Below are 18028 nucleotides of genomic sequence, written 5' to 3'. Positions count from 1 at the left end.
TGCTGTGACATCTGTCCACTGCAGAACGCATCAAGCTCTGATTATGCTAATCTGGTATGGATGCGAGGACATCAGTGAAATAGGCTACACTCACTGAATAAAATGTCATTGGCTTTCATAACTAATTTCTTGACTTGATTTCATCTGGTTCTCTGCAAAAGCCAGAGATACAGCTGCTTTTATATTTCAGGGGAGGCCATAATTCAAGTGGATACATGCATAAGCACACACAGTGTTTCAGAGCAGCCACACTGTCTCTTCAACTGTCAGTATAAATGTGCCTCCATTTCCTAGTTACAGGTGAGACATAAGGGGCAAGGTGTGCTGAGAGAGCTCTTGCTTGGCCTCTGTTAAAGATAAAATTGATAAAAGTTCATTTTCCTAATTCAGGCAATCCTAGCTAAAACTGGATGCTGTCTCTGTCTCTGCAAAATTAAAGTGAAGAGGGCTTCAGACTTCTCTGGAAAGGGGTTCAGTCCTGCAGAACTAGTCACTAGTTATCTCCAGACCTAGCACAGAGCTTCTGATCATGACTTGAGGGAATGAAAGCCACACAATGAAGGTGGAATTCAGAGGTAAACACTTGCTAGTTTGAAAAAGGGCAACATGCAATTTCTTTTGAGTTATTTGGAGACATGGGAAGATGCTGCAGAAATATGGAAAATAGAAGAAATGAAGAGCAACCCCTTTTAGGAGAGCCAGGTGACAGTGCTGAGATGACACTGAACCTGTCAATGTCCAATGCTCCACTCAAAGGACAAAGAGCCCATTTCAGGGAATCTTCTACAGATGTTCTTTTGATAGCTTTTTTTAATAGCCAACTGGAGACTCAGCTTTTTATAATATGGTTTCCCAGAAAAGGCATCCTCTTCTCATACGATGCTATTCAGTAGCTCTGAGATCTGCACAGTTCACACTTGTGCAACGTACTCATCTCCTTGGTGCTAATCCCAAAGGTAACAAGAGTGTTGAGAAAAGCCCTTCTCCTCAACAGCCTGCAGGTCAACTCACAGCCCCTTCCTCTGTTTTCACTGTAGTGAGTTGTGGATAAAATGAAGCATCCTGTGGCCAGGATTTTCACCTGGCCCTGGTCGGCTAGCTCACTACACATGTGTGGGCAGTATGTTGTTATTGACTCTATATAGAAAGAGCTCTGCCCAGTGCTCTAGGTGACACGGTGGCCCGGCTGCAAGGCTGCAAGGCTGCAGGAGAGCAGAGCAGAGGCTGGAGTGCTGGCAGCACTGTGGACAGAGGCCTGGAAGATGGCTGTGCAGACAGAGGGGCCCAGAGGCAGAGACCGGTTTGCTGCATGCACTCGCTCTGAGTGAATGGGATTTTAGTGATTGACCTGCCACTGTGGAAATAAAGTTGTTCTACTGTCAAGAATGTTCTACTGTCATTTCTTTGGTCACACTGAATCCATAGTGAACTTGCCTGGGGCTAAAACCCAATGGCAAGTCAGGGTCTCTTCAATTACTGCAACATCTTCCACTTCATGTACGTAATTGGAAATATTTTCCACTTCAATGTTTGAAAGTGTAGACATGTAATAAAACGTTGTCCGGCACTGCTTGACACATCTGCTCCTGCTTCTATCTGTTGTCCTTTCTTCTCAGTTCCTGGTGACTGAAGCTATTTAAATCAGAACCATTAGTCAGAAGCAGGGCAACAGGAATTAACAGCAGAAGGGGAAGCTCATGTGCTTTTGAGGGTTCAGGACTGAGGGTAGGGAGAGGAGAGGCTTAGGGAGGAGGATGACGTCCCAGAGGAGCCTTGGACACGATGCACTGAATCCCCTTTGATCCTGCCCTTGAGCTCTTTTAGAAAACTTAATCTCCAAAGATTTAATTTAATTTTGATTATAAGCAAAATATCTTTCTACCAATGGTAATTAATAAAACTAGAAAGCTGAGAGACCAGCTTATTTCCCTCTTCTTAATTAGGTACCCCTGACAGTGCACAGCTTTATTTAATGATTTGTTTTGTTTTTCCTTCTATCTTGCCTCATTCCACAAAAGATTTGCTATGGCTCAATAGAAAAAGAATTGTATATAACATGGTGTCTAACAAAAATATCAAGGCGGATTAAAGACAAATTGGAATAGAATAGCAGGATCCAGAGAGTAATTCAGCAGGTTATAAAGTCCCACTAATTTTATGACAAGTGAAAATTTGGCTCTGAAGGTCCTAACACTCAAAGGGAAATGGACAACACAGTCGCACAGTTCTCATGGGGGGAAAACTGTGCAGAGGAAGCAAGGTATTTCCTAGCACCTAGTGTTAAATAAATTTTCTACCTAGGGTTTCCTTTAGGTAGACCCAGTGACACAATGTCCTTTACAAAATGCCAGTGGCACTTTAAAGGGTAGCTACTTCCCCAAATAGCTCATAAATTTGAGTTTTGTAAAGCAAAATGAATCTTAAAGGTGCTTGTCATGGGGAGAAGGGGACAAATTTTGGTTTGAAGTCATCACCTTTCAACTGAAGTTAACATTTGTTAACTTTGGATTGTTTTATGTGAAATCTTCTCAAATAAAAGCCAATCTGGATAGTGCAGAGAATGCAGTGGAAGCCAATAGATGGCCATGCAGCTTGGCCAATGGAATATTGGGTGGATGTGGCAGTGGGTCAACTTCACACCCAAGGCTTATGCAGCATTGTGCCCTTCCTCTTCCCCCTCGGGGGGCCTTCGATCTCAGCCAAAGGGACATGCTCCTGGTAGTTGCTGCCTCTGCAGCCTGGGCCACAGAGCACATCTGATCTTGACTTGAAGCTAGAATGAGATCTGCTCCAGCAGACCTGAAGTCCCATGAGCAAGAAATAAATGCTTACATTTTATACCACTGAGATTCTGTAGTTACTTGTTCAACAGCACTAGGGTGGCAATTCCTTATTAATACCCTGTCTTGACTATATCACAAAGGTGTGAAGATGAAGTGAGAGGATGATCAGAAATAGTATTTACAAATTAAAATTTAATGGGTGAATTAAAATTGCTCACTTCTTTGATGTGTATGCCAATACATGGCTTATAGAGTTTTCAGTAGATCTACCTGCTGCATGCTGGCAGACCTATTGATTCTGTGACAGTCATGTACACAGGAAAGTATTATAAAAAAATTAGGAGCAAGCAAAAAATAAAGGAAGTGGTTTGTTCACCTTAGCACTACCAGACCCATCAGTTGACATCTGACATGGACCCTTGTGTACAACACATACTGCGTCTATTTGGCCCATCATGGAAGGTTAGTGGACTGAGTTGAAGCTGTTGGCTAGAATGAATTAAAGAGACAATTCAGAAGAAGCTCAAAAGACTGGGACAAAGTAGTAATGAGCTGCTAACAGGAGTTTGGAAACCCAAGTGGATGTCTGGTTGGCCTCCTGTTAAGCACTAATCACTTGATATGATGGAGTTTACTTTGTCTAATGAGTAAAACTGTCTACTTGTCCTTTTCTGGAGGTAACCACAGGAATCATAATGATAACGTCCACATTTCCAGATATTCTTATTGAACCTACTTTGCTCATCCTAGCTCAAATCAAGTACAATAAACATTTACCATGTGCCTACCAGCAATTTCACTGTTTATTTACTGGGCACCTACTATGACCCAAATAAAATGTGGCTTCAGGGATAAGCTAGATGGGTCATTAGATGTGGTTAAATCTATGTCAGTTTATAAGATACATGAGGCCTGTACTTCTTGAAGACTCAGAAGTATGTCATCACTGGTGGGGGCTAGGACATAACATCCCCAAATATGCCAGTTCGGCCTAAGAATTATTTTGAACTGAATGCATTCAAGTTCCTGCAATCTTTTATCTTCTTAAAAGCAGAACCTCCCCAAACAACTCAAGTGTCATAAACCCCCTCCTCTGGAGCAACTTGATCCTCCCTTCTGGGACAGCGCCACACCCAGATATTGTCACAAGCTATCATGTTATCTGTTCTCTAAAGGGCCCACTTAGGTTTCCAGAAAGTTGTTTGCTTTTCCGTAAGTGTCTTTTCTCTCCCTCCCTTTCTGCTGCTAAGTTAGGCATACAGGTACCAAACTCGAGCCACCCCTCTGAGTTACTCATCTCAGGGTCTCTCTGTGTGATAACAGGTGCGAGGATGCATGTGTCAATAAACCTCTGTTTACTTTTCTCTTGCTAATATGTTTTTTTTTTCTCAGTCTAATTTACAGTGCCCCAGCTGGAGAACCTAGGAGGGTAGGAGGAAAAAGATGTTTTTGCCTCCCTCTCGTCACACAGCTTATTATCTAACATATTTCATGTTAGAGGTAAACCTCTTTTAGGGACAAAAGGTACAGTAGTACTGGTTGCATAAATAACACTGACTTCAAATCACAAGCATATTATTACAGGGGTGGCTGCTGTTGACATAGTTTCCAGGGTCAGATGTTTCTCTGTTAAATTTAAATCGTGGAAACACTCTGTGCTAGACACCATAATGGGAAGCATTCCAATAAGCGGTGATCCTCACCAGAATTCTTTCATATTAACTTCACTTTCTAGATCGGAAAACAGGCCCAAGGAAATAAAGTAACTCGCTTAGGAACTGTCAGAGTCCAAGTGCGTTCCTTTCCTCTATGCATCCTGCTGCCTTCATGGTTTATTTACTGTGCTCTGTATTGTGTAGTCACTAAAAAGCAAATGGCAACTGGAAAAGAAAACTTGCCTGCCATTTCTCTTCTTCAGAGTGAGAGGAAAGAGTTTACAAACATCAATATCAATGATCATAACGTGAAAACGTCCTCAGCTTTAAATTTGCTTTTCAAATACCAGTATTTCAGAGGCAGATTCCCTGACTCTGAGAATATGCCTCAAACCTTGCACAGTATGGGCAAATGACAGGCAGTATTTTCATCCATTATAAGAGCCTGTCAGGGGAAAATATTTTCCTGATATTATACCCAGGAGAACAGTGTGTGAAGCAACATTATCATATTTTACTGAACTTTCATGTACTCCATGCAGTATAATGCATATTTTATCTTTGGAAAAGCCTTGGTAACAAAAGGATAAAATATCCATCCAAAACTCAAAGTACATTCTAATAATGCTGCATTCACATTAATACCATTAAAAAAAATTCACAGGGCTCCATAGCTCGCTAGGCTGTGCTAGGAATGAATACATTCCTGTTACAGGAGGAAACCCTGTGGTTTTGCCCACACTTGACAGCAGCAGCCGGGTGGAAGCTAAGGGGCAGGGTGGAGGGCATCCATTTATAAAGGCTGCCTCCCAGCTGGCAAGATTGTGGTGGAGGAATTTCTTGTGCACAGGGAGTTAAGTACACACTTTGCTTAATTCACATATTCCTTTAAAATCACAGGGGTATTGGTTCTAGTGGCTAAGAGCCATTTACATATAAGTTTCACGGCATTCTCAGGATACAGCAAAGGGGAGTTTAGAACTGATAGAGAGGATCCCAAGAAAAACAGGAAGAGAAAGAGGAATTGCACCAGTGTTTGGTGTGGAGAATTGGAGGCTGGGTGAATTGCTGCAAGGTAGAAGAGGGTCCAAAGACATGTCGTAGGCGAGGCATCCTTTTGTTGGTGACTGAGAGCCATGCTTCTGATTTCCACCAGGCAGGGTTGCCCAAATGGCCTCTAGGCAAGACCCTAGGACTTGCTTTAGACTTTTTGTCAGGGGTTCCTATGAAATTGGAAAAGCCATGCTATCTTCCAGAAAACTCAATAGAAAGCTGAAGTGTCCTCAAGGTCAGACCATTCAGGCCCAGGAAGAAGGGCTTTGCTTGCATTGGAGAAACACCACTGCCAGGGTGGGAGTAGCTGCCTCGTCTCAGGAGAGCTGGCGAGAGCAGTGCAGCGGGCTGGTGAGCAGCAGGGGCAGCGACCCCACCTCCTCAAGCAGCGGCTTCCCAGGGAGCATGTGCCCCCGCCCCACCCCGAGACCATGCAGAAGGGAGGGCCCTGGGAGGATGGGGCAGACTTCCAGCCCTGGTCTTGAGTGGGAACACTGAGCTAACTACTATGGCAATCGCAAGGCTGTAATTTGATCGAACCGTTCTTGATATGACTTGAGATCTGAGGGTCACCTCTGTATACCTTTTAGTCTTAAACTGCATGTGGAGAAGAACAAACCTAAAATTTCCATCCATTACCCATCATTATTATCCACAGAGAACTGAAGGCGGCTTGAGAAATGAATGGCAGAGATATGACTTAAGACGAAAATGACTTAAGGGATGACTGCCTAGGAGAAACAGGGACAGGCCATTTTACGCTGGCCAGTCCTCTTAGGCTCATGACATCAGTAGAAGTTTTTCTTGATCCGCTCTGAGCCCTGCAGAACACAGGTGCCTATCAGAATGTCCACAGGGCAATGCGTGTTCTTTGGGGGGAATATCGCAGATGCAAAAATACTAAGCAAAGTGTCCTCAGCACGAGGTGAGAGCAGAAGAGAGAAAGAATAGAGGAGACAGAGAAAGCACTGCCGCCCTTCATGCAGACAGAAAGGACCCATATTTGTGTCCTAAAAACTAAAATTGTATGTCTTCCCCCTGAGTCCACAGCTACCAGATCTGGCGCAGTGATGGCAATAACTACCTTGGGCATTTCACAAGGCACTTTTCTGATGAAGGGTGTAAGAAGATTAACAACGCATTAAGAAATGATGCTCAGTACGTGCTCTGCCACCTCACCAGGGAAGACAGTGGCAGCCAGATAACAAAGCAGACCTGTAGCACCACCTCTAAGGATAAAACATGCATGATGCTACAGCCAAAACCAAGAGGCTGCAGAGATGGAATTAAGAGACTGAACATGGCCAGACCGTGGTATAGGGCACCACCTTCCCTCATGTCAAACTATGGCAAAGAGAAGGAAATGGCTGAAGTCAGGGCTCTTCCAATTCCATGCCCTTTTCTTCCTAAATCCTTAATATAATGGGAAATATTTCTCCCCCATCTTCAGCGTTAGTGCAACATCCTGGAAAGGAACATAGTGTTGGAGTCCAGACAATGTAAGGCTGAAACTCAGTTCTTTTTCTTGTCACCCCTGAAACTCTAAGTAAATTATTTAACAACTGTACATTTCAGTTTTTTCAGTTTCCTGGTTTACAAAAGTGACCATCTCAGGTTGTTTAGGGAATTAAATGAAATAAAACATGTATTGCATAAATGGATGTAGTAGGTACTCTATACATTTAGCTCCCTTCTCTTTCCCCATTTATTTGTAATTCCAGGATTGGGGGCATTTTTTCATTCAATAAACATTGATTGAATGCTTTCTTTGTGTCATGTGCTTTGCTGCTCACCAAAAGCTGCCTGTCACAGCCTTAAAAATTAGTGGGCCAAAGGAACCCAGACTGCAGGGTGAAAGGGGCTACTCTGATCCAAGATCCCACACCTCGTATCTGGTGATGCTTTAAGCACACAATCCATGAGGGAAATGCCAGACCACACGTAAATGGCAAGGACAGTGTATTTATTCAAACAGACTTTGCTGTTCCCACTTGAATGTGCACCAGGGAGCTCTGGCTGCTGGAACTCACCTCTGAAAGGTGATCAACGTATACACTTGGACCTGCGCTATATGGATCCCAGACTATGAAAAGGCAAATTAAAGACTTTACCAACTGTGTGACTGTGGGTGTTTGTGTAACATTTGACCTTCCTGCGTCTTCACAATCCTTTCTGTTTTTTATTTCTCATCACAGAGGGCAGCAATATGGAACACACAGAACAGTTTGACTGTATTAGTGAAGTTACTTATTACGTATTATCTGTGATTACTTACTTTTCCTCCATTACATTCTTCCAAGTGGGTAACTTACAGTTATTAACTTTCAGGAAGCCCCTATATATCATAGCATCATACCATTAAGCCTTTTGGAAATTCATCACAAATCAGTATACAGATGACATTGATGTCTTATTGCTATTCATTCCTCCTGGGCCGTTTTTAGCAGTTCATTTTTTATATCCCTGCAGTGCTGAAATATGGTTCACTCCAGTATCTGTCCTTTTTATAATCGCAAAAAGAAAGCTTGCCAGTTGTTGTATATTACACTCTTGAGAAAAACGCTAGTAATACTTTGAATTGATTGAACAGCATGGACTCCAAATTGCCTGGCAAGGGGCTATTTCCTTACTCCTATTTAGATTTTCAAAAAAATCTTACCTTTTGGATTCAGAAACTGAAATGATCATTAAAAGACAATGCACTGAATAAGGATCAGTTACTTGGAGAGGCCTAAAAGCTCCTCCCTGGATTTTCAAGCATGTTTATAGCATATTTCTACAGTGTTGCATACTATGTTGCTGGCAACATAATAACACTGACAAGAAGCTGGTGGGTGGGAGGTGCTAGGGGAGAAAGCAGAGGGTATGAGATAGCCCAGGGCATCCCTGGTTCTGCAGCAGAAGCGGCTTAAAATGGAAAAGAAGTCGAGGGCATTGCTTTGTAACTGCCAAGGCTCTGGGCAAAAGCTGTACTCCTACGCCAACCTTACATTTGCAAAGGTGTGATTAGGAGGAATCCAGGCTTACAGGAGGCACGCAAAGCAGAGAAGATGAATTAGAAGGACTTCGGATGAACATAAGGGAAGTCAGAGTTGCACACAATCTTGTCTATGCTTCCCACCTCCCCCGCCCCAGTTAGGGGCAACTGGCCTCGGGGAGGGTAGACTACAGGGCATAGGGGGCTCAGTTTGAATACTTTAGGAGCCAAAACATAGGCACTAGAGTCATTTCCGATAGGAATATTTGTAACAAATCTAAACTTTCTTTTCAATACCAGCCGTAACACACGCTGTTGGTGATCCCCCCGCATCCCCTTTTCTGGGCCAGTGTACAGGACTCCCAGCTTCCATGTGTGTTGGCTGCAATCACCTCACCCTCCTCTCGGGAACTGCCCTTGGCCTGTGAGAACTATGTTGTGCTGGTAAATGTTTATCAACCAGTTCTCTAGGAAAAAAGGGCATTGTGTATGTGTAGCATTTGCAGATTTCTATGGTGTGAATATCCTTCAAGTTACTGACTTGCAGAGGTGGGAAGAGATGCCCAAGATGGGCTGTTGAAAGCCGGTGTGAGCTGGCTTTTCCAGTGTGCCACTGTGTAAGAGCTGCCTTGTCCGGGAATGCCAGGGAAGTGAGAGCCTTCTTAGCTGCTTCCTCAGCCCCAGCACTGTGCTGCCAGCTCCCCGTGGGACCAGGCTCCAGCTGGACTCCAGTTGAGCTGCACCTATGCTGAACTTCTCTCCCTGCCCGGATTCCCCCATTCCTTTTGGCTTTCACTTGAGAACACTTCCTCAGCCATTCATCTGCACGAGGATCTCCATCTCAGGCTCAAAACCAGGGTTTGGAGGTCATCAGACTCTATGATACAACACTTAATTTGAACTGATAGTTTTGATAATTAATTTGAACTGATAAGTCTAATTCCATGAGAGTTTCACCAGCTTGGAGTAAATAGTTTGGGAGCCATCAAACCCTGAGTTGATTTCTGTATTCAAGCCTAGCTAGAAAGTAAGCATTAAATAATAACATGTTATATACATAATGCACATTGCCTTTCTTCATCATAGCACAAGTAATGCATTTTGCTCCTATTGAGAAATTACTGAAAATAGTTCCTTGGCTAAGAAATGAAAGAAGAGTTACTTTCAATTAAAAAATAATTGCTGAGTATTTCAGAGGAAAATGAAAATGAAGAAAAATCTCTGCTCTGTAGATTTGAGGTGAAGTATATTTGTGATACAAAGGTGGGAGAAAATATTTTCAGGCACATGAGATGCTGCTAGTTTGATAGGTTTCCTTTGAATATGACACAGTAAATTGTGTGGGTGTGTATGTTTTCATTTGTTGGTAAAAATGAGATCATGCACCTTCATCATATGATACCATGTATAAATATATTTTGTGCATGGTCAAAGGACTAAGGGCTACAAATGACCAATGTCATATTAAGTGCCACATCTGGTGAAGATCTGATTAAAAAAGAAGGAAAAGAATCTGTTTAGAACATCACATAGGCAATGCTAACATTAAAGAAATGAAATGCCTTGCAGAACAGACCCTGGGTTGACTGAAGGAGAAGAACAGTTGTGAGGCTGAACTAGCTAATCTTTTTCAAAATTTTCTACTCATCTTTTTAATAAAAACTGTATATATTCAAGATGACTTCATATACATATATGCAGTGAAGTGATCACTATAGTCAAGCTAATTAACATATACATCTCCCCACAAAGGTAGCATTTTTTGTTGGTTGTGGTAAGAATACCTGAAATCTCCTCTCCTAGCAAATTTCCAGTATTTAATAATATGGTATTATCAGTAACAGTCATCACATTGTACATTTGATTTCTAGACCTACCGATCCCACATAGCTGCAACTTTGGGGTGGGGAGGTGGGAAATGGGAAGATAAACTGGCTCATTTTAACATTCCAGACATTTGCATCTTGGCCCTAGCAAACTACAGAACAAGGGGTTAAAACACCCACATTCTGTAATGATAAAAATAGGAGATTCTTGAAAGATGGATTGATTATTTTAGTTGTTTTACATCCTTCAGACAACATGAATAAAGTTGTCTCTCTCTAATTTTTCCTAAGAAAAATGAAAAGCCAGAGTTTTGAACAGATGTTTGGCTGTTTATGATGCACAGACTACCTAAACCATATTTTTGATTCTAGTTTTCCAGTTTCAACCTAGTGCTTTTGTTTCAGAAAGGCAGAGCTTAGGAAAAAAATCGGCATTTTTAAAAATCCTTCAAATGGAATCTACCTCATTTTTTTCATGAAGCGAAGAGGAAATTATTATTTACTTTTATTTTTGTTATAATTTTCAGACCAAAGATACCTAGTTTCCAGGCAATGATAGCTTGTTTAATAGGCTTGAAGTCTCTTAAGTTTATATGGAAAGAGCTTTGCTGGTTTATTCAGCTGAATGACCAGAGCCTCCTTGGAGAGAATACACAACTGATACCATTTCTTTAATATCAAAATCCCTAACTTCTCTTGGGTATGTGACTGTTTCTGTGTGGCAAAGGTGCTGCACCAGCTTTAGCTTCTTGGTTATGATGGAGACACTTATTCTGGAATGTTCCAAGAGATGAGTCCAGCTGGGAAGTCTGTAAAAATTAGGCCATGTTTCTCTCCTTTTCTCCTCTTCTCCTTCATATTTAGATGGATGACAAGAAAGCTGAGCTACAAGCAGGGTATGTGAATAAAACACTGTGTTGTCCATTTTTTAAAGGAAGGTTAATTTGTGAAATGCTTTGTTGATTTCATCCATGGAATCATGTAACCAGAAAACTAAGGTGGTACCATGTGACAGATAGTTCATCATGAAATTTCTGAAGGAAAATCCTCCTTCTAGGAATTCATCTACTTATAAATGCATTGAGCATCTTGTGTGCATTATGTATATAACATGTTATTATTTAATGCTTACTTTCTAGGTAGGCTTGAATACAGAAATCAACTCAGGGTTTGATGGCTCCCAAACTATTTACTCCAAGCTGGCGAAACTCTGATAGAATAAGACTTATCAGTTCAAATTAATCATCAAAACTATCAGTTCAAATTAAGTGTTGTATCATAGAGTCTGATGACCTCCAAACCCCGGTTTAGAGCCTGAGGTGGAGAGCCTTGTGCAGGTATTTTCTAATAAGAATTGCTCTCAGTTCTTGGTAACCTAAACTTTCTCTCATTTAAGCATTGCCACCAAAATCGTACGATCACCAATCTTTCTAAAATGCATGAAAGGGGAGAACCATTCCACTTCGAAACAGAAGAGAGAAGGCACGGGTTCCTCGGTTATATGTACACAGGACCTAAAGAAAGGAGGGAGGAAAGGATAGGAGAGCTGGTCAGAGAGATGGAGAAGAGGAAGGAAAATGAGGAGAAGAACAGAGAGAGTCAAGGGTCAAGAAGCAGGAAAGGAAAGCAAAACCTTTGTGTAATACCAGAGGAGTAAAGAATGAGAGAGACCTACGTACATTTACAAAATACTAAAGTGAACATCAGGTGTTTCCTTCAGAGACTTGTCTAGAGGCTGTGTGGATTTTCTGGGTGTTGTCGAGAGGTACGTGTTACAAGGAACTGCCAAGACAGAGCAGGAACCCTCGGCCCAGATCCAAGCTGGGCCACTGCTTGAGGACCTGACACCAGCAACAGAACACTTTTGCTCTGAACCATTGCTAACTTAGAATAGGGCATCACTCATTTGCATTTTGCTTATCTTCTAACAATTTTCACTGCTATGCACTGAAACCTTTCACTGCCTGTAGAAACCTGCCTCTGCTCTGAGCATAAACACAATTACCTTGGCCTCATTTTGTTATCTTTAATCAAAGTCCTTTCTTGTAACATTCAATTTTCCCTGGATCCTCCTTTCTAGCTCCTCAGAGCAAAACATCCTCAAGGACAAAGAATCCTGTATCCAAAACTTTGAGAATTAATTTTGATAGAGGATGAGAAGAGGAGAATGCAAGTTTCTTCCAAACCAGTGCTAGGGTTTTAATGGTAGTTTTCCTTTAGGAGGGTTTACACCCTAGTTAAATCCTCATGCCGGGGTCAGCCTTAAAGAAACATATCCAAGTGTCTTATTGGTTAGAATCTGGTCATACAGAATCCAAGAGTTTCTAGATTGAAAGAAGATGGCAGGTCTGGTCGGGGCTCTTGTCTGATGACTGGGCGTGTTCTACAGTCTCAGTGGCCTTCAGTGCCTGCCAGACTCTGTCTGTGCTGGGGTTCTCAATGAAACACATGGAGACCATTCACCTGCCACACGGCTCCAATTCTCATTTTGAAATGAAGTCTGGTCCAAGCCATTTCCAAACACCAGCCTGAGGCTGTACGTAAAGAAGGCATTGTAATTACACCTTAAAATAGTTTCCTTTCAGGGGGAGAAAGACAGAAAAAGAGAGAAAGAGAGAGAGAGAGAAGGGGAGGCAGGGAGAGACAGAGAGGGGGAGAACTGAATTGAATATCCAGTTGATTCTTCTCACCATTTGGTCCTGTTCTCCAGGACTTTGTTGATGACTTTTCCATCAGTTAACCAAACCGTCAGCATTGAGGGATATCCCAGGTACCGTCTTCTCAGTGAAGATTACTGCAGGGTAACCACCCCACTTGTCCCAGACCATTTCGTTATGTACTATATGCAATTAGGCTGAATTTGTCTCTTGGCAGCTTCCCTGTGCCATTTACTCATACCAAGCACATTATCCGTGAACATCCTCTACATTTTCACGTGTAGTGATTTTACAGCAAATCTAGCCCAGGCTGAATTTGTGAAGCTTTTTATAAACATATACCTGAGGGGAAAGCTTTACTTTTATGCCTACAGAATTTCAACTTCTTGGACTGGGGATGCTGGCAAGGTAGTTCTGAGTTCTTATTCTGTCATCCCAAGAGAAGCAATCATATCCCATCTCAGTACGTATTCCTGATTCCAGTGTGAACATGAGTCTGTTTAACGGAGAGACCCAAGTGGGAGCAGTTGTGTTTTCTTGTTAACAGTAACGATATCTCTGATGGTAGCTGCTATGCTCTGAGTGTTTGTGTCCCCCCAGTTCAAATGTTGAAATCCTAACCCCCAAGGTGGCAGTATTAGAAGGTGGGGCCTTGGGGAAATGATTAGGTCATGAGCACAGAGCCTTCATGATCTGGACAGTGCTTTTATAAAAGAGGCCCCTTCCACCAATTAAGGACACAGTAAGAAAGTGCCAGCAGTAAGTGGGAGGGGGGCCCTCACCATGCCCTTGCCTTGATCCTGGATGTCCCAGCCTCCAAAACTGTGAGAAATAAATATCTGTTCTTTGCAAGCTACCCAGTTTGTGGTACAGCAGCCTGAATGTTGTTATGGTGGCCTACACGGTCTAAGACTGTAGCTAACCATTGTGGAGCGTTTCTTTCTCTGCCAGTCACTGGCCCGATGACTTATTTTATAACCTGCCTGCTAAGTGCTTTATTGCCTCTAGCCCCTGCACCACAACCTGCAAGGTGGGTACTTTATGATCTCTATTTTTCAAATGAGGACACTGAAGCCTAAAGAGGCCGGCCTCTTGTATCCAGGTGGTCAGTGGTGAACCCAAAATTCAAACCCAAGGTGGAACATCTGTGGATATCTACCGTCCTCCAAGCAGAGGTCCACATTGTCTGATGATCCTACTTCCTGTAACCCTAACGAGAAAAGACCTTCCCTCTCTGCAAGTTTCAGCTCATTCTGGGCCTCATTCTCTCTGAAACCACTTTTACAGTTTCCTTCCCCTTTGGCCTCCTCCTTGGCAATGAGGCCCTTCTCTCACATCTCCTACATGCCTTTCAGAAACATTGTTTCTCACAAAACTTCCTGTGCGGCCACATGCATATCTTTAGCTCCTCCCAGCACCTTATTTTGTGTCATCAGTTATAAATGCATTACTGTCATTTCACTTTCCAGACTGTACCGATCCTCTCAAGTTATCTTTCATGAGTCAAAGAGATTATACATATTTTTAACCATGATATTTCAAAAATCTGCTTTTGAAGCCTTAGGATCCCTGTCTGATGATGTATTTTTTTAACCTTGGCTACTGTGTTTCCTAGGATAACACATTCATTTTCTCCTAGAGTTTTACTGTCCATTCCACATCATCAGTCTTAATTTCCTTGTTGGTTAGAATTAGATCCAAGTAAAGAGGCCTTTTATTGCATTTTTCTGAGGAAGGATATGATCAATATGGCAAGAAATTTATCAAGCCACAAAATACAAATGAGAAAGAATTGTATTCACTTCTTCATCAGCTCCTAAAGTCTACTTTATCACATAGGCACACATAAAATTATACATACCATTTCCATAGCAGAACTTCAGTGTAAAAAGACCCCAGTTATTTAAAGACAGCTAATGAGTTCCAAATGGGTAAGAATACTTATCCGTGAAAGTTTACTATGTCATCCAGTAAAACTCAGCACCACGGCAACATATTTTGATGACAAATGGATCTTTACATTTTCTTCTATCTTCCATACATGGTACCAAAACAACTGACATTTAAAGACCCTCCTGCAAACAATGTTTCATCCTTCCTGAGAGCTCATATTCTAGCACCTCTATAAAGCCTGGCTTGACCAACCCAACTTCTTACAACCATTAAAAATTAGTGCCAAAATGATTGATTTGCTAATTAATAACTTTGCTGCTTCCTTAGTATCTATTCTGCTATTATCTCCAACAGTTATTTAAGTCAGTTACTGCCATTTGATGCCTATATATCTATATTTTCTCCCCTAATATATATCATAAAGTCCTTGAAAGAACGTAAATGCTTCACTCATAAAGGGTATCAGAACATAGCAATGTAGACATGCCAGGAATTGCAATGAGTAATTGTGGGCAACTAGATTTTGCTATCAGGTTCATGGGGAAATAGAGAAGTGATAAGATTATAAGCACCAAATCAATTCCTAGGTATTTTTTCTCAACTTGCTTCAACCATATTTTAGGGAAAGAACAACACCTGAAAATTAGTTTCTAGTGACAGATTCCTGTTGATGCCAAGGTTACTTTGCATTATGGGACTTTCATGTACTTTTCCCCCCTGCGTCCAAGAAACTTTCGACTTAATTCACATAAACCCTTTCCTTGGTTATTGAGTATAATATTGATTCAACTTAAAACAACCAGCACCATCATGGATAATGCCAGGGATATAAAATGAAACCATGAAATCACATTTATCTTGAGGAGCTCCTAATCTAAGAAGTGGGACAGAAGGCGAGTAAGACTAATATACTACAGGCCAAGGCTCGGATCCCCAAAGAAATAGAAGCAAGATACTTAAGAAGCCAAATGTAGAGAGATTTCACCATCAGCTAAAGAGGTCAGGGGGTGTTTCATGGAGGAGGTAGTGCTCGTGCTGGAGAGGTTGAGGAATAAAAAGGTAAGGGCCGAGGGCGCTGAGGCATATCTGGGGAAGGGCATGTTGTGGCCAAAGGTGATCACAGGGAATGGAGAGATACAGTCAATTAAAAAAATGTACAGTTTCACTGGGAACAAAAGGTGCGTATAAAATGTAAGAAGAGTAAGGCTCTGGAGATTTGGGGCAGCGTGGTAAGGACTGTGAATGCCAGGTGGAGGCATTTGCACCTCGTGTTATAGGTAAGGATGAGCTGCATTTCCTCATGCTCATCATGTGGGAAATGTGGAAATGGCCATGTAGATAAAACCTGTGCAGGGTGTCTGCCGTTTGTCCCTTAGAGCCAGCTTCACCTTGCTCTGCGGCCGGAGGCTGGCTCACATGGACCGAATCAACAGGTTCCCTTGGTCTGTGACTTTTCTCCAAAGAGTGCCTGGCCGACCTGGAGAGGGGACGGTGCACTTGGCTGTGGGTGGCCCGGAGCTGGCTACTCCCTCATCTGAGGTGTCATCTTACACTCTAGAAGGCAGTCAGAAATCAGCCTTGCTGGGCCTAAACCAAGGTGTCAGCAGGGCTGTGTTCCTCTGGAGGTTAGGGAAGACTCTTTCCCTACTTTCTTTGCCCTTCCCAACTTCTAGAAGTCACCCGCGTTCTCTGGCTTGGGACAGGGCATCACTCTGACCTCTGCGTCCACGTCACAGCTCCTTGGCCCACTCTGCGTCTCCTGCCTCTGTCTTCTCCCTATAAAGGCCCTGCGGTTACATGAGTTAAAAAGGCAGTAGGTTTTTTTCAGATTATTCAGTTCATACAAACCTGTCACAAATCTAGAAACTTTAGAAAAGTAAAAAGAAAATAATATTCTGCTTAATCCTGATCCCTTTTCTATGCATATCAGGGGTACTTTTAAAGCAAAACTAGAATCATGAAGTGGATGGTTTTAGATGTTACCTTTTACATTTAACGTATCACAAGCAATTCCCATGTCATTAACTACTGAGATGTTGATTTTATTGAAAGAGTGAAAATATGAGGAAAGATGCCCAAATTAAATTTTGGTTAAAATGGTAGATTCAGCAAGTGATGTTAGAACTCAGTTTTAGTATGTTTTTTTTTCTTTTAGATATTTTTGATCAGCAGAGAGGTTATCTATGGACCACATCCCCTCCATACAAGTTAGACTCACCTCTTAATCCACAACCCTCTGGCTCCTCCTATCCCAGGGAATGGTCCAGACGAGTATCTAGAAGAATTACTACACCCCAAAATGATCAAGTGGGGCTATTCATATTGCTTTAGGGTAATATTTTCATTCCATATTTTTATTTTCAAATTACCAAGAAGCCTGCTCATGTACAGCACATGAAAATTAATACACAAACACGTTATGCATACTCACTTTGGTCTGAGGAAGGAGACAAGGAAGGTCAAAATATATATGAATCCGTACAAGTCCAATAGCTAACAAGGATCTTTATCTTTAAAACAGTCAGGCTTGAACTGGGCTTTAAACACCGTTACCTTATAATCCAGTTTCCCATATATAGAGACTTTAAATAGTCTGAGACCGTGAGGGAAGAATTATCTCCACCTGCCCCCTTTTGATTCCTCAATTGATTTAGTAGCTTTATGTATAATAATTAACTCCAAGATTTAAAAAAAATGGTTTAGACTATTGGGAGTTATGTTTAATGGGGTCAAGGGTGGCAGATTGGTTCCTAGGTAGGATTTGTGCATCCACATGTAACCCAAGCTTTAGTGAGTGTTGTTTGAAAAGTACAAGTAATTTGGACTTTGTAAGAGTCCTATATGTCAGATATGGACAGCCGGGGAAAAAAAACTACTCTTCCTTTAAGAAAAAAACAAACATTGCTTAAAAACCCCCACTGAAAATACATAACTTAAAAGATAAAAGAAACATCATTGTTCAAGTAAAATGAATGAAAATCCTCTGTTATATCCAAGACCCAAGATGTTTTGACTCTCATCTGTTACTGTTCTTCAAATTCTTGGGTTCAGGCTGCATTTCAGCCCTTGCTCATGATAAGAAAAGTCCTTAATTCATCATCTGAGCCCTATGCCAGGTCAAACACGGTTAAACAAATGCAGCAACAGAAGTCAGAGACTGTGGCAGAGCTGTTTCCTGGTTTTC

The 18028-nt window shown here is 41.9% G+C and overlaps 1 protein-coding gene across 1 annotated transcript in view; it reads right to left on the bottom strand.

Moving 5' to 3' along the window:
* The window catches only part of CA10 (carbonic anhydrase 10), a 462952-nt gene that overhangs the window by 250148 nt on the left and 194776 nt on the right, over positions 1–18028 (bottom strand). The gene's annotated exons all lie outside the window — the stretch shown is intronic.

The sequence above is a fragment of the Manis javanica genome, chromosome 4 (genome assembly GCF_040802235.1).
Source record: "Manis javanica isolate MJ-LG chromosome 4, MJ_LKY, whole genome shotgun sequence".
In the NCBI taxonomy this organism is placed as follows: Eukaryota; Metazoa; Chordata; class Mammalia; order Pholidota; family Manidae; genus Manis; species Manis javanica.
This window is presented reverse-complemented; position numbering and strand designations above follow the sequence as displayed.